A 23,577-nucleotide genomic window follows, 5' to 3' on the forward strand; every position below is an offset into this window, starting at 1 on the left:
ATGGATGGATGGATAGATACATGGATAGATACATGGATGGATGGATGGATGGATGGATGGATAGATACATGGATGGATGGATGGATGGATGGATAGATACATAGATGGATGGATGGATGGATGGATGGATGGATGGATGGATGGATGGATGGATAGATGGATGGATAGATACATGGATGGATAGATGGATGGATGGATGGATGGATGGATGGATTGATGGATGGATGGATGGATGGATAGATGGATTGATGGATGGATAGATACATAGATGGATGGATGGATAGATGGATGGATGGATAGATGGATAGATGGATGGATAGATACATAGATGGATGGATAGATACATAAATGGATGGATAGATGGATAGATACATAGATGGATGGATGGATAGATACATAAATGGATAGATGGATGGATAGATACATAAATGGATGGATAGATGGATAGATACATAAATGGATGGATAGATGGATAGATACATAGATGGATGGATGGATAGATGGATAGATACATAAATGGATAGATGGATGGATAAATAGATGGATAAATAGATTGATAGATCTATCTTTATTGTCCTTAGCAAGGAAATTTGTTTTCAGTCTGTACAAGTATACATACATAAAATATAAAACATAAACAATAAATACCCACCCAACCTCATACTGGTGCACATCATCCCACATATACACACACAGGACACATATATACACACAGGACACATATATACACACAGGACACATATACACACACAGGACACATATACACACACAGGACACATATACACACGCAGGACATATATACACACACAGGACACATATATACACACAGGACACATATATGTTCACAGGACACATATACACACACAGGACACATATATACACACAGGACACATTACGGGGGCATTTTGTTCAGTAGTGCTATGGCAGACGGGACAAAGCTCCTGCCAAACCGGGCTCGTCTACAGTATGGGGATCTATATCTAAGACTAGATGGGAGCAGTGTGAAGAATGAGTAGAGGGGGTGTTGGGGGTCAAGTTTTAAGGTGTGTGCTCTGCGTATAATGTCTCTGTTGTTGAGGTCAGACAGGTTGGGTGTGGGGAGGCGGATGATTTTGGTGGCAGTGTTTGTTGTGCTGTATACTATCGTTAAAACAAGTATAACAATACTTTGCTGTAGGAGCACATTAGAAAAGCAGCATATTGCCTCTGCCTGTTGTACAAGTTGCATCATTCTAATATTCGTTGCACTTTCTTCACGTCAGTGTTGAGGGACAAAGCTTCTAGGAAAACTAAAGATTGAAACTTTACTGGACCAAGCGGATTGCAGGACGATTGTGAGACAGTTAAATTGTTCATTATCTTCTGTCTTAAGCAGTTCCTTATTGTTATTATAATTAATTTAAACAACATGTGTAGTATTGTGTTTATAGCTTGGGTTATAAATGTAAGGGTAAAGCATGTTTCTAGCCACCCGTGCCCTGCATCTCTTTGTCCCCTCTGTCTTCTGATACTTTGTCATTGTGCTGCAGAGTGAGTCAGAGTATCTCTGAAACCAGATTTATGCACTCCGTTCCTGCCGGGTGTCAATCACAATTTACATAGGTCGGCCCATGGAGAAACTAATCACAATTATAATTATTCCTATAGCCTAATTATGCATATGGCATTTGTTTAATAGAGATTTATTTTGAGTAATGAAAGTGTAGTCTTGTGGAACATTGCTTTTCCTCTTGCTGAGGAGGAGAGGACCTGCGACTTCTCTGCTGCGCTCTTCAATCTAATCACAAATCTCAGGCTAGATAAAAAAAGAGCTGGTGCAAGCTCCATCTTCAGCCTGGTATCAAGGTCTGACTGAGAGAGATGATGGAAATCCCTGTTGGGCCTTTCCAAACTGATTCATATTGCAAGAATACACCTCTTCGAACAAAGATTCTCATATCCTCTGCAGTGCTTTTTTTGCAGCAGTGCTTATCATCACCGTTTCTGCTGCTTTCTGTGTGTTTGTTTTGTCCTCTTCTGGGTTCTGCAAAGATCTGTGCTTCTTGGTAATCAGGGACGACACCATCGTGCGCAGAGCTTTGGTCAAGGCCACAACAAATCTAGCACAGCCACAGGAGATGTGTGGAGGCACGAGGCTGCATCAGATACAAAGACAAACCAAGGGAGAGGAAAATCATTTCTGTGCTGCAACTGTGTTAAAAGAAAACAATCCCTGTGAACACAGCCTTTCATAAAAAACACAGAATGACAGGTGACGGAGAATAAACAACATGAAATTAAGATGTGAGATACAAATGTCGATTCAGTCCACATTGACGCCCCCGGCATTTATTTGGGGATTAAGCTTTCTAATCTCAAAATGTGCAGTAATTCATTCTCGCCCAAATAACACAGTGATTGCTTTGCCTGTGGGAGCAGCCGGCAGCCCACTGGTGTCAGAATAATCGCTTCTCCAGTGGTCCTCGAGCGATTCTAGCAGCTCAGCGGTGGTTAAGTAGGAGTTCAGTGCACACACCAATCTGAGAGGAGGCACTGGCTGGCTTTACGGACTCTGCTGTACAGTCGCTTCTATTGTACTTAAACCATAGCGTTAAGCACATAAGTGTCTGACAACAGATTCTAATTAACACTGGGTGTACTCTTTGTTATGTTACTCAAAGATACCTGACATGAATCCACCATGAGCTAGCATTAAGCAACATTATTAAGGAAAACTTTACACGGGTAGACATCTCAAGCAGAACCAGACGCATTGGTAGAATCGTTCTTCCCCAACAATTGAAAAACTGAGTTAGACATCAGTCTTGTGCACACATCTGGACTCTCTGACTCTTTCATCGTAATGGATTCAAAACAACAAAGGTGCAACTATCTTGAGTCCTGCAGCCTGTTGCACCAGCTGTGCACAAGTTGAGTCCTAAGTTAGGGTGTAAAGTCCACCTTAAACCAAACACTGAAAGCAGTTAGTTTGTAACTTAAGTTGTGTCATTGCTCGGTTTCCCCACAGAGACATAAGGTTCATCTTAACTAGTTCACCGTAACGTCCGAACTAACCACAATATGGTCGCAGATATGACGTTGTCACTTCCAGCAGCCAATCAGAGGAAAGCACCAATTTTGATGCATTGTTATCTTTCGTGCCTAATCTCCTCGGAGCTGACCAACAGCTGAAACAAACTAAAGTAAGGTGATAACTACAGTCTAAATCCTTAATCTAGATTCTTCCACATCGAGTGGTAAAATTATCAAGTACAGCATATGCTAATACTCAGGAGTGCAAATCTTGATCATCATATTTTTCCAAAGGATTGAATCTCTCGCGGATATTGCGTTGCCGAAGTAATCTAGCTGGGAGAACACCCTGTATCTCCTCATCCTCCAAATCATCCCAGCTTTCAAAACAACGCGCCATGGCAGCCGATATACTCTACGGATGGCTTTACACCTACTAGGAACTAAGTGTAAGAATTACGTTGTAACTTGGGCTGACGTTGGAACTATCTCAGCTGGTGCAACGCACAAAACGTTAGTAGAGTGTAAACTCCATCCTAAATGAGAAATTGCGTTCAAACTAGGCTACGTTTGAACTTACACCCAATTGGTGCAACAGGCTGCTGATCACCAGCTCCTCTTCAGGTGGCGTTAATTAAAAGAAGACTTCTTCTGCAGTCCCAACATTTCTTAAGATATTTCACTGATTTCATGAGAAAGAGAGAGAAAACTATTTTTGGTGATAAATGTCCCCTTGATCCTCCCACCAGTTACCTTTGAATCAGTCCTTTTAGGGTTTGTCATAGACCTGTTTGTAAGAACTGTGTGAATGGAAATGCAGCTGCGCCTGCGGCCGAGATCTCCATACGTATCACTGACAAGTCCTTTTGTCCTGAGAAAAATATACCTCTGTGACGCACCTTGGCCGCCTCTCCTCCACCTCCAGTCAGTCATTGCAATTGAAACATGTCAAATTCTATAATAAAGTAATTACTGTGAAGAATAGCAACTGTCACACTGGTGCTTAATGGTCTTTCTATTGAATGCATTACCATGTCACTGGAGTCCTGAAGCATTAAACTTTAGGTGACAGACAGCTACCGACTCACATTCATACTGTGAGATGACCGGTTTGTCAGGCTGTAATGTTCACTGATTGGAGTTAGTGGGAAATGACATGTCTCATTAAACGTGAGGCTGAAACACTCCAAGAGTGTTACAAAGGTTGTTACAGACAAAACAGAGTTTCTTCATTTCCAGAGAGCTGACTATTAATCAATAAACCCAGTCTAGGCTTTCAAGAAGTAAGTATTATTATATTATACATATTGGGAAGTTTTGCAGAGTGAAGTTTTGCACAAGAAGACTGATATCAACCACTTTTTTTTTTATCAGTACACTTAATGAGAGGAATCTGCAGCCAGAGGCAGAGTACAATGTTAGAAAAAAGACTGGAAAGAAGGGAAAACTGCCAACAAGGCTCAAGCTAATTTGAACGAAAGCAGAACCCTTTATCAATAAATAAGTCTGAGTCCTGAAGCAGTTAATGCTCAAATCTGAGTACAAGCTTGAGTCATCAGTCCAAGTAGTATAACACTGAGTTATACCTTGAGTCTCCAAAAGTAGTATGGGAGGCAGGGCATTAAGTTATCTGCCTGTTTTTCCAGTGGAACTTTCTTCTAGTTTGTGTCCAGGAGGTAGAACCCAATGTAGATTGTTTCATTGGAGTTTAAAGAGAGTGTTGATCTCATGTGTCCTCATGGTGCCTTTATTGATGTGAGCTTTAAACTGAAATGCTTGTTTTTGGAGCCAAGGAAGAAAGGTTAAAGGTTACTGCTCAGCTCCGATCTGCACAGATGAAATGTTCAAACCAAGCCAGAAACATTGGTGTAATCTTAGACTCAGACCTTAATTTCAGTAGCCACATTAAGACAATTACAAAGTCAGCCTACTATCACCTTAAGAACATATCAAGGATTAAAGGACTTATGTCTCAGCAGGATGCAGAAAACTTCATCCATGCATTTATCTTTAGCAGACTAGACTACTGTAACGGGGTCTTTACAGGACTCCCTAAAAAGTCCATCAGACGGCTGCAGCTCATACAGAATGCTGCTGCTCGAGTCCTAACAAGGACCAAAAAAGTAGACCACATCACTCCAGTTCTTAGATCTCTACACTGGCTTCCTGTCGGTCAGAGAATATACTTTAAAATCCTGCTGATGGTTTATAAAGCACTGAATGGTTTAGGCCCAAAATGCATTGCTGATCTGCTACTACTTTATGAACCACCTCGACCTCTGAGGTCATCAGGTACTGGTCTGCTTTCAGTCCCAAGAGTCAGAATGAAACATGGTGAAGCAGCGTTTAGTCATTATGCACCACATATCTGGAACACACTCCCTGAAAGCTGTAGGTCTGCTCCAACTCTCACCTCTTTAAATCAAAGATTAAGACTTTTTTATTTACCACTGCCTTCCTATCTTAGCTTATTTTAACCCACTTTGAATTAAAAATTTAATGTAATTTTTAATATATTTCAAATTTTCCTTTTCTTTTCTGTTTTATTATATTTGTCATTTTAATTATGTTATTTTATGCCTGTCTGAATGTCTCCAGTGCTTTTAATGTTTTAATGTAAAGCACATTGAGTTGCCTTCGTGTATAAAATGCGCTATACAAATAAAGCTGCCTTGCCTTGCCTTGCCTAAATAGAGAAGGTAATTGGTCCTTTTTCAACCTCCCTGTTTTCAATCAAAAAATCTCGACGCGCACAAACTCACTGTTTAAGAGAGACCACAAACATTCTAAGTTAACAAAACACAGTTCTTGTTGTCCTTTCTAAGGGGAACCACCTTTCCCTAAATAATTTACATTTTCTGAAGAGCAACTATTAGCTACAGTATAGCTACAGATCCAAAGCACCAGCTGCTGTAGACAAGGCATAATCTCTTAGCTAAGAAGTAGGAATTACAATTTTTTAGGATAAAGAAAGTATATTTTGTTGCTTTGGGTCAGAGCCAGGCTTTCCATTTCTTCATGTCTCCAGTCAGCCTGTCTTTTTACTCTTGGTAATAAAGCAATTAAGAGTTTTCTTTATAGAAAAATACCTCTAACTCTCTTCCCCTTCATGATGCTGAAGTCACAAGAAACTCAGGCAAAGACAAAACACCTAATTGTCTTACAGGTGTAATGGTTAACGCTGAGATTAATTTACTAGCAGAGAAGTCCCTCGAAGAAGACAACAGCTACCCAGCCTGGTCTCCTGTGAGTCTGCACAGACCTCCCCAATCCGACGGCCCAAACCCTCCCAAGGCATTCTCCAGCAAATTGCATCGTTACTTTGCAAATTTGTTCAAGCAATCAACTCAATCTCACTTGGGGTACCGATCTGACAACAGGAATGATTAGAATCCTGGGCGGCTCGGCGCTTGTCACTTGGGACCGAGATGAGAGTGGAATTACAATGAAGCCTGAAATTGCAGGCTATTGTTACCTCCCTGTTGTTCCTGTCTTCTTTTTCTATCCATCCTTTTCCTCATACCCACGTCTGTCCCCTCTATTCTATCCTTCAGAGATGTGGTAACAAGGTGTGACTGTTGGAGACAAAGCCAAAGGGCAATCATCTAGGAGGGGCAACTAGAAATAGCTCATCTTTTATCACGGAGCACAGCTGCCATCATCAGAGTGTAAAAAGCCCTCATCTGGGATATGAAATATGCAAAGTTTGAGAGGAATTGCGACAGAGGATTAGATTTGATGGCCTCTGATGTTGTAGTATTGGACAGGGAGTGCTTTAAAAGAGGAATAAATACTTCATCACAGCATATCTTTGCAAAAAAATTTCATCCAGTGTGGCTGCTTCGTGGAGTTCCCTTCAGGTTTGGACAAAATACATTAAAATGACCTCAGCGATTGTGACAAAATGCAGAGGGCAGCGGCAGGCAGCTCTCAACTTGCTTTATATTTATCAGTTTCTTCTCACATGTTGCCTTCAAGAGGAGGGGTTGAAATGACCTGACGGGGAGTGGAGGGGAGGAGAAGCAGGCTGTTGATTCTCATTTCACCGTTCCCATCTCCCAGCAGGATTGTCTGAGACATAGATAAATACTGCCAGCACTGCGATTTATAAGCTGTGCAGCAGACACAATTTTACCCATTACCTGACTGACTCAAAAGTCCAACACGCCTGAGTCCCCTGCATACAGAGTGCTGTGATTTGGACTGCTTTTACCATTCTTCCCTCCCCCTCTTTTGCCTTTCATCTAACACTCTTTTGTCAACACCACAGGGGGGGGGGGCGAGGTAATCTCAAAACTGAATACTCATTTTTGTAGACAACGACAGCCATATGCTTAAAAATTTGTGTTTCTAGTGATCTTCCTCAAATCTGATGTTCTGACCTCAAATCACAGAATCTCAGAGGCTGTGTTTTCTATAATGATGGTGTTTGTGTCTCAGTCGATCCAGTCAAATTGGCCAAACGGACCAAAGGTCAGCTTTTAACGGATGATACAGCCCTTTCCTGTACCAAGTTTGATTGCAGATGTTTATACTCACATTTATAGTCTATGTGATATTGAAATAATCGGGGCAAACATTCCAATAATAAGTAAAGTAAACCGACAAAGATATATGTTTAACAAATAATCTGTTTTTGATGTGTTCAGAGTTAGCTGCAAGTCATTTAATTTTCTTGTCTGAATGTCCAGTTGTGTATTTGGTGCTTCCTTGAATAGTAAGCTCGGTACACGTAATACACCTGATTAAATGGATGTTAACAACAGTGAGAAGAAAAGCTCCTCTAGTAAATGTGTTTGTTTTATTTTATTTTAAGAGTCAATTTGACATCAAAGTTTGTCATTGTGACTTTAGAGTCTGTCCCTTGATACACATTGGGCATGTGGCTGCTCTGAACACTGTAGTTTATTTGGTGACAACCCAAATAAATGTGCATTCATGTGCAGCTGAAAACAGAACCCTTTATTTTCCTTTAACTTCTGTTATTGTAACTTCTGTGAAAAACATCAGTGACTGACTTTTTAAGGAATAAGGGCCTATGTCCACTACCGTCGTCTTTCTGTGGCAGCACTTGTTTTCTAAACAAACCAAGCATTTCAGCGTCAGTATACCCTCCTTGTTAGTTTTTTGACACTGTGCTTTAGCGCTCTCAGATGAATGATATCAAACTTTTGGCAATGTCATTCCCCATCACCGATCAATTAAGATCAAGAATGGGCGTGACTTCCTATATCAACTTTGTCAACAACAAAGGCGGTGGGCCAAACCAGGGAGAAAAGAATCCACACTTGTTTTCCCATATTTTATGATTTGATCAATTTTTTTTTTACGTTCTATTTATAGAATTCCACCAGACAAAAGAAAATACGAGAAATATACAGTGCATTTTTAAACGGACTGAACAGTCAGGTAAGTGGAAGTGCTGTGGGACAACTTTTGTGACCTTGCTACAGTTACACTAGTAAGAGGTGCTCTGAAACTGAGGATGTTGGGGCTGCAATCACAAAAAATGCCAGTAAAGGACACAGGCCCTTTGGGATGCTCAAAAAACAGAAGAAAAACAAAATAAAGAAAAAAACAAGTAAAAAAGTCAAAGTACATAACTGGCTACGCATGTATTTGTCCACTAGGACAATATTGCATGAGGCTGATCTCATAAAAAGGCTAGAATGAATAGATATAGATAGATATATGAATAAACAACATCATCAGTCCTATGTAAGTTTCATATCAGTTTTCTATAGGAGAAAAGGAGTGATAATTATGTTGTTTTTGGTCTTTAAAGAAATCGTCAGCAGTTACAAAGATACGGGTGTCCTGGCTTTACCTTTCCTCACAGATTGCTCTGAACACCGGTTGTAAATTTCAGTTGAAAGCAGCCTATTATAGACTCCTGTAGATAAAGATGTAAGCTCCCATTTATCTGGTGTAGCAGTAATATATACCCCTTGAACACAAGTTTCATTATCCTGCAACAGAATTGTTGGAGTGAAAATAATCACCACCATTCATTTAAATCCTATTTTCTAAGGTGCTTTTACTTTAATAATGTATTCCCATAAGCATCATGTTGAAAATATAAACAGGATTTAGAGCCTTTGTTAGACATTAAATCTCTGCTACCAAAAGCAGCAAACATCCTTTTTTTCTGAATCTAAGCTATTTTGTTTCCGGTTGTATTAAAGACCACAGGCTTTCTACCTGCTCTCATTCAAAGTCAAATTACTCCTCGAAGGCCTGCCAGTAATATGGGTTAATTGTTCTGGATGGCTGGATCACTTCCAAGCAGTTCATCCAATTTCCATTTAAATTGAGCTATCGGAGCGTGACACGGGTGACGCTTGGCTCGGCACTGTTGCAGACAGGCGACCGCTGGCTGGGATGCAGAGAAACCTGTTTACAGGTCATACTGGAGACACCCAAGTGGCTCGTGACAAATGAAATGCGAGTGCACACCTTGCTGGTTCCCTCGATAGGGCTTTAAGAGGAATCAGAGAAAAAGCCATGCGTGGTCAAACCAGTCAAGTGTACATGCAATGCTGTGTTGCTGGTCTCTGGTTGACTGTGGTTCGTTTTCTGACCCGACAATTGAGCAATCAGGGAGGACATGTGTGGATGAATTCTCATTCTTCTGCACTCACAGACAAGAGTTGCTCCCCTTGTCTTCCTCCTCTATTTTGCTCAAATCAAAATATATAAAATGAGACACCAACTTTGACTCTCTCCCTGCATGTCACATCATCTTCAAGCTACCATACAGCTCTCCACAGTACACCCCACTGTTATAAATTCTTGCTGTTGAAGTCTCAAGTTCTCTAATAATGCATTAACTCAAATGAGCCCTGATTACTTCTCCCCACTGCTCCTGACACACACATCTTCGTTTTGTTTCTGTCTTCTTAATAAAAAATCAAGACGGTGCATTTCATTTGAACAATGTGAATAAATCCCTTTTCATCATACAAGTCATGCTGATAAACATTAGAAAACTCATTTTCTTTTGAATATATGCAGCAGAATTCATCACATACACCACAGGACTCTTTTGTTGCCTCACTTCTTCTGCTTTTGAACTTGAAGTCAATATTCACTTTATGACTGCACATTAACTTTCAGAGGTATTCGTGTCTAAAATCACAAATTTACTCTTTCAAGTGTCAGATCAGTGATACGCCAACTTTAGAACAAGTCTCTCTACCTTTATGGCTACGTACTATGTAGTTTTTCCACCTTCTAATACCAACCTCAGATGCAGTTTCTTGATTAGCGCCCATACCAAGAACAACAACACCTCATACCTTAAATTACATATCAGACAAACATGTTCAACACACTGATCCAAAAGCACAATATCTAAAGTCAGGTTAGGATTCAGAGCTTGGTCAGGTTTGGTAAAAAAAAATGCTGTTGTGAGGATCAAAAGATAGCCTGCTAGATAGTTAGCTAATTGCATATTGGTAAGTGAAATTACACTACCTTTTTTAAAGAAGTCAACTCTGACTTTTGGTTTCACAAAAATCTAAAACTACTGGTCTCCTGCTCAAAAGGGTTGTGATTTTGCCATCGACCAAAGCAATCCTGATGGCATTTGCACCATACCAAAAAATAACAAAGTGCACCAGTCTTGCTGGTGCCACTTTTGAACACTTATCTCTCAGTTGGCCACAATTATGCATTTAGAGAAACGGGGGGTATACTATCAAGTAATTAAAACTTGATGAAAAAGACTCCTCAATGTCAGACAATAGGTGACTGGGAAAGGGGGGGTAGTGTGACTCTTGTTGAATTGGTCATTGGCAGAACCACAACCATCCCTGTGCTCAACTAAAGCTAGCTACACACTATACGACTTTTACATCTGAACCGATTTCAAAACAATTAGGATACCACACACTTAGGGACAGTTCTGACTGATTTTCAACATTTCAATCTTTTAAAGGAACACTAGATGATTCCTTAAGACCGTTGGACCACACATTTAATGTTTGTAGTGAGGATTGCACAGACATGAGATCTTAAACAAGCTTGCATAATCAAATATGACTTCAGAAGATAAACAAAGCAACACGGAGGGCGATTGAGGTTGGGGTACGTTTGTTTGCAGCCGTGCTTTTGAGCTGTAAAAGAACGCAACATCCAGTTGTTGACGCTTCCCAGTCTGCTCCTCTCATTGGTTATTACAGGTATTCTGTCGGAGGCAGTCCAACCTGGAATCATAAATATTAAACATGTTTGATATTCACGATTCCCAATCGACCGGGGTGGCAAATCCGGACCTAAATCTGTCTTAAAATCTTCTAGTGTGTGGCTAGCTTAAGTAGCTTGCAGGGTGGTGATAACAGATAGTAGGAGCTACACATCTGCATAGGAACTGCACGTTGCTGAACACAAAGGAAGTCTTCACATAGGAACACAGTTTAAACCTTTTCCTGTATTCTGGTGTAACTTATATTACGGCTTCTGCTGTCTCTGATGCTTTCACACACCTGCTCAAATGAACATCAAATTGAATCGTACCCTGGATTTCCCAGGTCAAAGTACATTTTAACTTGTTTTGAATTTGCATGCTCACATGCAGCTCGTAAGAGTGATTTCCACACAATTTATAAATGCAGTGGATGTTACAAAAGGGCTTCAGTGAAATATGGTTTCGATAGTGGATGTGTTCGAGCTCTTTTTCAACAGCCCAAGCAAAAAAAGATTAGAACCAGGTCAACTTTTAAAAAAACAGATAGATTTTCCTTTATATTTCATATAATGAGTGAAAATAAGAAAAGGATAGATTAATAACTGGGTTGTTTTGCAAAAAGTGAAAGAACATTTCAGTCACTACTTGAGGTACAATGTGAAAATCCTTCTATTATGCAGCTTACAGAACATTTCCTCTTCATTTAGCTGAAAAGTCCCAAAGAATCTCTCTGACCTTCTGGGGTTTTAAGTATTGCAGTTTTTATTTTTCAGAATCCCAAAGCTTAGTTCTTACTCTTTCAAATATCTCTTTCAAGTTTCACACAAAAACAAAAACACAATGGGGTTCAAAGTTTGACCTCTTTTTGTGCCCACATCTAGCTCTGTAACATCGATGCAATGGTAATACATGGGAACCACAAACTGTGTCTGTATCAAACACAGCCTCATTTTGACTCCGCCGTCACAAAGGCAGCCGCTCTGCTCTGTGGATCAGCTCGGATGGCTTGCATCAGTCATACTCCCACAGCACAACTTCTCATAAAAACCACACAATTCCGTATCATCGATTCATTCCCTTCTAGAAATGGGCCCCGTGTCACACGTATTGTTTCTAGATTGAAAGGAGTTGGCCAACATCTGCTGTAAATCATAAACTCCCATTAACCAGAGGGAGCCATTCTGCCATCAGCTCTCTCTATCTCTCTTTGTCCTCAATCACACCATTGTCCTGTATTTTTTTTTCTGCAAGCTCAGCAGGCAGAGCCCTCCATCACTGTCTGCAGCATCAGAGGGAGGACTCTGCTCTGTGGACACAATGATGTCGAGTACAACATTAAAACGTTTAACCAAGTGGGGGAGCGCCGTGACCTCGCACGCTCGCACTATCGGTCAGGTCAGGATGAGAAAATGGAGCTCAAATATAACACACAAACACGAAACATTTTGAGACATTAAATGACACCGAACAGAGGTGACGGTCAAATTCACCTCAACACATATTTGACCCCTTTTTTCATCTCTGTATGCTGTTCCTTTATTTATAACTTAGTTAAAGGCTCAGTTCACTCAAATCAAATAAAAACATTTTTTCACCTACTCTCTCACATCTATCGTGTCATGAAGGTGTTTTAGGTTTATTTGCAGAGGTATTCAGTAACATGATTTAAAATACTTTAAGCACCACCAATGTTAGTGATGAAACCTAGAGAGGGCACAGGACTTGTCTACCTGGGGTTTGTTTATACTGTCAGGGAATGTGTGCAGAGGTGTGTAGATGGACTGGAGTGCCAGGATAAAGATTATATATTCTTTTATGCCTTTTAGGTTTTCTTTTTTTTTTTACTTCCTTTTATTTAGCTTTTTTGTTTATGTTTGTTTGTTTGTTTTTTAGGGGGGGGGGGTTAAACCATATTTTTTGTCTGTTTTTTTTAACTTTTTTCCAGAAAGGGTTCTTTCACCCAAAAATTGCCTTTTTTTAATTAATCGACAGTACATCTTTCATTATGTATGTTTCATTTATATTGTTTGCTTTCATGTGATGACAGTAATAAAAACTTAATAGTATCAGCTATATGGGAGGATGGATAAAGTACTGAACTTTCAACTGTTTTCCCCTACTGCTCTTGCTCTTTAAATGGAGATATCAAACACCAATGTTTACAACAAATCTAGAATTAAAGAGGTAGAACCCCCATCCCCCTTTTTTCCCCAAAAAAAGTCTTGAAGGTATAATATTTCATCCCAAAAGAGAGGTCACATAACCACTGATAATGTGTTTCCCTAAGCAAGGTGTACTGACATTGAACGATAGCATAAAAGCTAAGTAAACAAGAAATCCACATCCTATAAAGATACACTTAAACATATAAAAACAAAGATACCACATAGGAACAGTCTAACTAGTATTTTGGAATTATGCTAGTTAGCTCTCAGTTGGAGTATTTGATGTAAAGCTACTATATGAGCTGGGTAGTTAGCTTAGCATAAAGAACATTAACACAGGAGGAAAAAGTCTGCCTCTGTATTATTAAAAAACCTACTGGCTCTTTAAAAGATCCCAAATCAACTATTTCCATCATGTTTTTTTAAATCTTAAAAAACTTAAATGTGTCAAAACCACAATCTTTCTCTCACAGGTGGTTATGTGCTGGACAATTTCTTGGCTGACAGAAACAACTTCCTGGAGCTGCACTGGTTGCCTGGCAACTGGGTTTGGCCAAGACATCATCAGGCCCACTGCCCCGGGGACTGGGAGACTTTCATACAGATTATTCAAACAATAGACCTCATGTTAATTGAAGGTACTTGTAAACAAATTTTAAAACACTTTGACAAAGCCATGGCTGCTGTTTGTCTTTGTTTGTAGTCTTTTGGTGACTGTAGCTTCATACTGTATGGACACTGAAGACATGTCAGTCGTCTCAAATGAAGTCCTCTCACATTTGTACATTTTGGACAGACGATTTGTTCTCTTTCTTATTTGCTGTTGTAGGAGAAATTTTATGTAACAGCTTCAAACCTTCAAATGTAACACAGGTGAATCACTGTTATTCGTCCTCTGAACAACGTTACGTGTATTTGTCTGCGATGTAACCCACACACACGCAGCCTGTGAAAGGCTCATTTTGAACCAGACTCTGGTCTCCCACATTAGCAGTTCCCCTTGAGCTGCCCTTGACTGGAAAGCACTGAGCCTGAGGCGCTGGGCTGAGGGCTGGGCTCTCCCCCCCAGGCTCCCCTCCCCCAAGGACACTCTGCAGGTTGCCTTTCTGTCTGCAAAAAAAAAAAGAAAAAAAGAAAAAGAGAAAAAAAAACATGTCCAGATACTTCTATTGTTCTGTGCTCTGATCTTCACACAGGTTGCTAAAACAAAGCCCTCACATTAATATTTATAGCCGCTCTGATGGGACGGGATCAATGGAGAGAGGAGAAAGAGAAGAGAGAGTGCGCCTGAATAATCATCATCCATCTACTTCCAGCCCTCTTTCTCCGCTCTCCATCTCTCTGAAGTAGAGGTGATGCTTTGGAGAGGATTTCAGTGTGTGAGCGAGAGATGGTAATTTGGTGTGATAGGAGAGAAGAATGGCTGTATCCGTGTTTGCATATGACTGTTTTTTAGCGTTACTGGTGTGCTGGCCGCTTCTCTGACAGGAATGTTACAGAGTTATTTTTACAACACTTTTTCTTCAAATTAAGGGCCAAATAAAGCAATACACCACAGCTCTGTATCCCCATTTGCCTTCAGAGATGGAAGTATAACCTTCTGTGCTGACATCTGTTTAAATCTGAGGCATATTTTGCTCTGTTCTGTGACTTTCATTCCCTGTGATTTCTCCTCCCTTCCCAGCTGAGGATGTGTGGGAGAGTGTTAAGGGTGGATTTGTAACAGACTCCTGGTGTCTTCATTGGCAGGCCCAGCATGGAGGATCTCCAAGATGAAAGTCTGACAGCCTGAGTCAGTCTGCTCTGCGTCTTCCCAAGCTGGGCACGCTGCCCAGTGCTCAGTAAGCGAATTAGGTGGGCAGTACGCCCAGCACTGCCCCCCCCTACCCCCCTTGACTGACAGTGGCCCTGCCGAGTGGTCTTTAACAGCACAAGGAGAAAGTTATTAATCAGACGTGTACGCTTCTTGCAGCTTTTCCTGCAGGAGAGGAGGAGGAGGAGGAGGCCTGAGACCTGTGTGGTGATGAATGCTCTCACTTCTTCGGGCTTCAAAAGTACAGTTTATCCGTGAGGAATGGAGCGGCTTGTACACGGGCAGAGGGGAAATTGCCTTTTCCTTTGACCTGCAGCCAGGGGTGAGAGAGTGAATGGAAAGCGATATGAGAGTGTCTGCCCTCTGAGGTGATGAATACGGTGCAAATTAGAGGAAGAAGCCTTTCAATCTCCAGCGCTGTGACTTTCCCATTCTTACTGCTCTAAATTGTTTTCTGTTTTTACCTCTTTTCATGCTGCTTTCATTTTTTCCTCAATCTTTCATCCCTTTTTTCCACCTCCTCTATATCTTCTCTACCTCCAGGCCCTCCATGCTGCACAGCATTGCAGCAGGGTTCTTCTGAGGGTGTTGGGTTGACAGGTTGAACTCAGAAAGGTCGAGAGGGCGAGGGCGGCATTTGCAGATTGTGGGACAGAAAGCTGAGACAGCATGGCCCTCGGTGAGAACGCAGTGTGCAGCAGGAATCGGGAGGCCATGAAGGAAAACAGAGAAGCGTGACCTTGAGCCGTGTGCTGAGACGAAAATCAACACAAATCCATCGAGTGTGGACACGAGCTCACAGGCCTCTGTACCCCTCCAATGTGTGCGCTCATTGGCATATGGTGTTTTGCTCAAAATGGATTAGACCGAGCCCCTCGTGGATTTCTGTTGAAAGATCAGAATATTGCAGAACACCACTGAGAGATAAACAAATTGGTGTTTTTATCATATCTGCCTTTAATTGATATTCATAAATGCAGCAATTTATATGCAACAAAAGGTTTGGTCTAAACCAAAAATTAACATTCCTAACATTAATTGCATTAATAAAAATGAAGTGGATTTTGTTGTGTGTGGTTAATATGAGCGCATGAGATCAATAATCTCTTGTTTAAAACAAAAGATATGATATTTGTGTGTTCGGCTTACAATACTCAGAATAATACTGCAAACAGAAACTGAACAAACTACCCCACACAAAGCCTGTGGGACATGAATCTTTGAATCAAACGTGAGTGGAATAACAACACCGTCCTGTCTAAGAGGAGACGATGGACTGCTTTAAAAATACATGGGATTCCAGCTGGACAGAGTCTTTATTTGGAAACAGTCCTGCTGGATGACACTAATACCAACCTAGGAAAAGTGGCTCTGTGGAGTTTTTCTTCTTTCCTATTCCTAACACTTTTAGTTAAATTTATTCAACACAGGAGTGAATGTTTTTGAGGAACTACTTGAGCTGACTTTAAACAGTATGTGCATATATTAAACGCTCCTTCAATAAGAAATTTGGCTAAGGCTGCTTTAAGGTGGATCTAAAAACTTAACATTTTGAACTCCCTCACAGAGACTTTGGCAGGAAAACTTTAAATGGGCTGACAGTGAACACCTACTGAACCCCATTTGAAATTCTAATCAAATACTAGGTTTCAACCCTTATAGATCAGGTTGAGCTGTGCATGAACAAAAACAATCTCTATCAAATACAAAATTCTTTCTAATAATGTAGAATTCTAATCAATAGGCTAACTTATGTGTCAGTATAATACACACAATACTGGAGCATTCAGGTTCCCTACAGATTGCATGATGTTGGGGATAATCCTGCTGCTTCTGGTAACATCAAACCCTGAATTCATTTAAAGAGCAACCTCAGCCCCAGGTTTCAGTTTAACACCACCCACTGCTGAAAAAGGGCAAGGGGATCAGACAAAGGCTGTGGATGTGTGAAGCTCAGATGCTGTTATAATGTCAAACTGTTGTGTTCAAGGTTGTAAATCGTACACAATTTGGGTATCTGACAAATTTCATCACATCACTTCTCAATTGGTCAACAGAGAGGATGATAAACAATTGAAGTTAAGAAAATATCTTTTCATACATCAAGTCACAAAAACATGTAACCCGTTTTTTTTTTTAGCTTGTAGTCACTGACTGAATAAAATAACAGTTAGCTACAAAGTAACAGAAGTGTATCATAACAGCACTTATCTATAACACTGATATTTTTTTCTCTCCTAGGACGAATTTTGTTTTGCCCATAGACTGTCTAAAATATGGACGTAATATCCGTGACATCACCCATCTGTTTCTGAAGCGCTGTTTTGAGGCCAGTCGGCGGCGGCAGCTAAAAAGAGGCGGGCTTTGAGCCTCCTAGCCAACAGCTAGATAGTTCCCGCCTGTCAATCAAGTCAGCTGTGCCTCTCATTGGAAGACTCTTAATCTCAATATCTACGAAATTGCCGCGTTACAAAAATATTCACCCCCCGTACAGTGTGTGCCGATCGAGTAATGAGCTATCCAGACTACACTCGTCTTTTGCACCAGGCTGTAAACATGTTTGTTTCTTCTGCCAGACTCAAGCGGATCCTCCATGAACTGCAGTTTTTAACACTTGCACATTGGACTCATATCCAGAGGTTGCTGCTTGGTTTTACCTGACCATTGCAATTGGTTGCTTTCCCATGAGTCAAATTCAGTCATTTGGGGAGTTTGCTGTCTAGTTAAGATATATTGTACATTCCAAAAATGCTTCTAGTCTAGCTCTTTCACAGAGAAATACTTTTTGTGAGGACAGAGAGCTCAAACAAGCAAATGCACTTAAAAAACAAACAAACTAGCTGAAAAATAAGCTTAGTAAATTTTTTTTGAAAAAAGCTACGCTTAAATTCAGTATTTATAATTTTGAGGCTGATTTGAAAAAAAAAAAAATTATTTAGTTTTGATGTTTCATGTTTAGGGGGCGTCTGACACCTAGCGTTTAAAATAGGTACTGCAGACAAAGATCAAAATATTGAAGAGACCTTTTTTGCCACGCCCCCTTTTTCCTGGAGCAGGTGACACGTGGGTTGTCATGTCGCGAAAGCTGAAGCTACAGGAGCGCAGCAAGACCAGGCTGAAACTTCACGAGTCCTTCACTGTGAGTTGATTGCTTGTACACATTTGAACGGTGTCATTTTGTTTGCAAATCATGAACCAGCTGCTGACAATGTTGGCTACCTGTGTGGCTGTTTACTAATGTTGGACCTAATATTGTATTGTAAAAGCAGCAAACAATCTGGTAACACACTGTGGAGTGCCAGACTTGCAGCTCTCTCGATCCTGTTAACATCGAGCTCATTTTAACAGATAACGTGGTGTACATCATGATGTAAACAAACCTGAAGTGTGTAGCTGCTAGTGCGCTCAGTGAATTGCTGCTGCACTGCTGCTCTCACTTGAGTAGGTTTATTTTTTTATAAGTTACATTCTGTAAAAACACATACTTGTTAAAACATGTTGAGATACTTCAAAATAAATCTTATTTTTAAAGTCTATAACTTGGAGGATTATCAACAAGCAGGAGTATGTTGCAGCTTTTCTCTCTACAAATGTTTTCTTAAAGAGGATTGCTTCTAGGTTATTATCTAAAAAGAAGATGCTTTGGTGTCAAATACTTTTACTTAAATTGTGTTTTGAAAGTTTAGCAGCTGGATCGTCTAGATCAGGAGTTCCCAAAGTGTGGGTCGAGGCCCCCTTGGGGGTTGCGATACACAAATGGGGGTTCATGAGATGTCCTTCAGAATGTTTTTTTCTTGATTATCTAAAAATAGTTCATTTTACCCATTATAGTAAAAAAAATATTGACAAAAATAGTAGCTAAACTTGAAAGAAAACATGGAATTAGAGTTTCCTGCCTTTTTTTTTGCCAGATGACTCCTAAATTTAGGGATAGTGAACAGTTAATTATCAAAAGCATCAGTAGCACTAAGTTAATTTATAACAGCACACGAAACACAGCCTCATGCACATATAGGTAGGCTAACTTTCTGCAGACCAGCTAAATGAAGCAACGTTAAATCACTTTTAGGGGCAGTGGGGGCCGCAAGTCTTTGACACCTATATTTTTGGGGTCGAGGGCTGAAAAGTTTGGGAACCGCTGGTCTAGATAATGGATGCTAGTCGTCTAAAGTTTGGAGATGAGTTGCAGTGTGTTGGAGGTTAAGTGGATCATTTAAAACCTCTCCTCTCTGGACTCTTAATGAGGCTTCATTGACCAGTTGGCCAGGCTCCTCCTGTTTGGTTTAAGACTCCTTTGCCAGTTCTCTCTTCAAGTATCTCAAATTTTCTGTCTTTTTTAAAACAGCTGCTTGCTTATATGCCTCTCACGCAGCCAGCAGATGTTTTAATCCTGTAAAAGATGATTGGAGATATCCATCTTTGAAATTGAAAGTTGCTAAATGTCTTAATGTTTTACTTCTGTGACCTAAAGCTTTCCAAGTTTAATTATTGAACGAAACTGATCTCTTTCGGTGTTGTGGGGAGAAAACATCTGCTGAGTGTGTCTGGTCCCTGTCTTTGCCACCATACTGCTCCAGCTAAGTGATGCCACCACACTGTGTATATGCAAGTATGTGACTTCAGTAGCAGCTGGCCCAAGCTCTAGCACATGGAGCATGTTTCCTACAGTATGTTTCATGCAGCCTGTATTTGCTCACTCACTCAGATTGTACTCTGTCAACAGTCCTGAGCCTGAACGAAGGATGAAATGTCTCATACAGAAGCTTAAAGTGATCATCAAATCATTGTTTTTCATGCTGGGAGACAGTGTGAGACTTAGTTTTCTCTCCTGTTCTCTGACTGCTCTGGTTGTAGTGAGAAATGATGCAACTACTTCCCTGGGAGATGTCGCTCATTTTCTGGATTGTGTATGATAATGTTCGGGGGAAAGATTGGAGGTTGATGATGATTTATGGTCAGCAGGGGAGCTGCAGCTGTGATTATCCCAATCTGTGAGCAGACAGAAGAAGTAAATGTACAAAATTGCAACAGATTTCCACTTGGCCTCACACTTTAATGAAGGCTCCAAAAAGCTTTCTGTGATTTCTATCACGTTCTTAAGAATCCTGTCTCGTCTGCAGAGATGGCATGCAATACAGATAGTTTTATACAGCTATGTGCTTCTTAAAGGAGGAGGAAAAGCCAGATCAGTACATTTCATATGTGTAGTGTAAATATGAGGTTACAGATACCCGCTAGTTGGCCCAGCTTATCTCAGCTTAAAGACGTTTAACTGTTAATTTGTGAGCTTTAAAGCTTTTTGTAGATGCAATTTTTAAATGATTGTGGTGCTCAGGTTCCCCCTGTTTTCCATCCAACATTTAGAAACAGAATAAGGGAGCTGTATTGATCATCTCATCCAACTCTTGACATGTAGGAAAGCATGCTTCTGTAACCGGTGGGAATCTGCGTTGTGTTTTTTAAAGTTGACTGACAGATGACCAACACCAGGATCTCGCTTGCTCTGCGTTTATTCTGTTAATCAGACAGACAAGAACCTCTGAGTTTATAAAGTATGCAGCCTGCCTCCATTCCTCTCCCCCAGGGATAACATACAAAAGGGCTGCCGTAACAAGCATAAACATTACATTCACATAAAAGATATAAAACACAATAATCATACCTGTCAATCAGACAGACAAGAACCTCTGAGTTTATAAAGTATGCAGCCCGTCTCCGCTCCTGCAGAGATAAAAGCACATTTCAACGAGCTTAAACCTTCAGTGCACGCAAACCAGCACGAAGCACGTGCACGTTCAGTTAGTCTGCTTAAACATGACTTTAAAAAGGAGTAAAAGTAAACTATGTTTAATATACACATTAAAACACTATACAGGACAAAAGCACACATAAAACAAATAACTATATGGAGACAGAAAAGTTATGCAATGGACACCTACCTCTCCCCCAGGGATAACATACAAAAGTGGAGAGGGAAGGAGGCAAATCAAATATAAAGGTCAAGAAACCAACGAAGAAGAAAATGACCGGAAGACGAGGCTGCACTTCAAAATACTTTTAGAAAAAGAAATACACAATGAGGCTCTACACACACAGGTATAATTTGTGTAATTATAAAGAAATAATAATTGATATTGCATTTTTAACCCTGTTACACTTCCCCAAATGTCCAATTTATATCCTTATTTTTTTTTTTCATTGAATACTGATCCCTGGATTCGTTCTTATCTGTAGAGGTAAAAAAAAAAAAAAAAGGCCAAAACAAAGGAAATGCTGGACATTCAGTTGTGCTGACATACGTACAAATAGCTCTGCTCCAGGAAGCATTCCATTCATCACCAAAATGAATTTTGTCTCATCATTTGCTGAGATTTCCGACCATTCATCTCTGTGAGTTATGGCCCCTCTTTAAAAGTGGATCCGTGCTCAACCTTCACACCACTTGTGTACATCTTAAACCCGCTGTGCTGTGCTTTTGGTGGTGCCTGTCTGAGCGTGTAGCATAGTGACACATCCGCGGGGACAGCAGACATAAGGTTAAAGCAATTTGCCATGGAAGAAACTGGAGCCTGCTTTGGCACTGGCTAAGAATGGGCAGAGACAAGCATGGGTACCAGATGGCAGTGAATGTGTAATTACAATTCTCTGGTGCAAAATGAGGCACTGATGGAATGAAGTCTTGCAGCAGCCTCTAATATGCTGCTTTCAAAGTCTTTGTTTACTTGGCTCAAGGTTCAGCAGACAATAGTTTTCGAAGAGGTGGAAGTTTCAGATGGCCATTTAGCAGCATCAGACTGCGGCAGTGTTGGTGTTGGTTTCAGTCAGTGTCTTTGTGGGTTTGTAATTACCAGCCTAATCAAAAAAGCAGAATGAAGATGGACAAAGACAGTGGAGCTGAATTTAAATAGGATGTGGCTCTAATGGCTCCCAAATGGAGAGTCTGCGCTCGCCCCACAGGGACTCACCTGCGATTTAGCCTCCGTACTTCTGTGTGTGACGGAGTGGCATTGTGGCATCGCTTGCCGCCCCCCTCCCCTGTGACCTCCCATGCTCTCTCTTCCGTAGGAGGCTGCATAATTGTCTAATTAAATGGAGAGACAACAGCCCCAGAATACCTCATTAAAGACATCTTTCCATCAGCTCCTGCCTTTCCATTTCTTCTAAAAGAGACTCATCCTGGCAGGAAAGGTCAGATAAAAAAGGGGTTGAGATGGCTGCATGTCCCCCTGACATTCCTATGGATCATCATTTAACAGTCAACTAAGAATACACAGAATAGAAGTTGCTTCTGATTTCTTTGTAGCATTGTAGCATCCAAAGAAACTTTTTCCAACATGTCAGATCAGCTTGAGTTGGTAATATGACACATGTAAGCAAAAATAATTTGGCAGTTCTAGCTTTTGTTATGTTGGCTACCCATGGAAGTGGTGTTAACTAAAGTGCTGCTTCTGCCCTGCAAATCTTTTTTTTTTAAATTAATGAGGCATGCACCATTGAATAATCTCAACAGATAAATGAGGCAGGTTTTGAGCTGCTTATAAATGAGGCTAGTTGAGTAAAAGGTTCCCATGTGAGTGTCTGAGTGCTCAGAATATAGTGAAATAATTAACTTGGAGATTACACACCTCATATTCTTTATAGTTCAGGGTTGAGCGTATGCTGATGATACTTTGGTTTTTAAAAACACTTTGAGATGTGCTATGTATTTTTGTATGGAATATTTTAGCTTCTTGCATATATGTATATTAGCATATTTTCAGCATCAGCATTCACACTTTGAATGCAATTTTCTTGGCTGTGTTTTTACAAAACGCTGCATGCTGCAGTTTTGTTGAAAAGAACGGACTGCATAAAAACGGAAACCATATACACACTAATTCAAAAAAGCGGATCTTTACAGCAGAAATAAACATGTTTACAGCCTGGTACAAAAATTAGTGTAGTATAGATAGCTAATTTCTCAATTAGCAAACACTGTAGGGGGGGTGAATTTTTTCATGCAATTTCGAAGATATTAAGTTTCCGAGTTTGCCAATATGACTTGATTGACAGATGGGAATACTGTAGCTGTTGGCTTGGAGGCTCAAAGCTTGCCTCTTTACCTCACACTTGCTCGACATCAGTTTTGTTGACTTCAGCATTTCCAATATGGCTCCCGCCAATGATTGGCTTCAAAACAGTGCTTCAGAAACAGATGGATGCTACGTCCATTATTTATAGTCTATGGTTAAGAACAAAAATGGAAGTTGCCATATTTGAAGTGCTGACACCAACTAACTTCAGACTATTCCAGAGGGAATGGTTAGGGTTAGGGTAAGGGTTGGGTGAGGTGATAGGTTGTGATGAAGCCCGAAGGTTCGGGTTAGGGGTGAAGGCCACTGACAAATAATGTGGGTTAG

The 23,577-nt window shown here is 40.5% G+C and overlaps 1 protein-coding gene and 1 long non-coding RNA gene across 2 annotated transcripts in view; both read left to right on the forward strand.

The window, feature by feature from the left end:
• Positions 1–15,103: 15,103 nt before the first annotated feature.
• LOC117825683 lies at positions 15,104–16,240 on the forward strand. Its single transcript, XR_004633882.1, has 3 exons — positions 15,104–15,206; positions 15,338–15,500; positions 15,722–16,240. It is a non-coding gene; the product is annotated as an uncharacterized LOC117825683 (long non-coding RNA).
• Positions 16,241–18,234: 1,994 nt separating this feature from the next.
• Positions 18,235–23,577, forward strand: part of robo1 (roundabout, axon guidance receptor, homolog 1 (Drosophila)) — a 371,682-nt gene continuing 366,339 nt past the window's right edge. The window contains 1 exon segment of the mRNA XM_034700847.1: positions 18,235–18,317. The gene's annotated coding sequence lies outside the window, so the exon portion shown is untranslated.

Source organism: Notolabrus celidotus, chromosome 14, assembly GCF_009762535.1.
Source record: "Notolabrus celidotus isolate fNotCel1 chromosome 14, fNotCel1.pri, whole genome shotgun sequence".
NCBI lineage: Eukaryota > Metazoa > Chordata > Actinopteri > Labriformes > Labridae > Notolabrus > Notolabrus celidotus.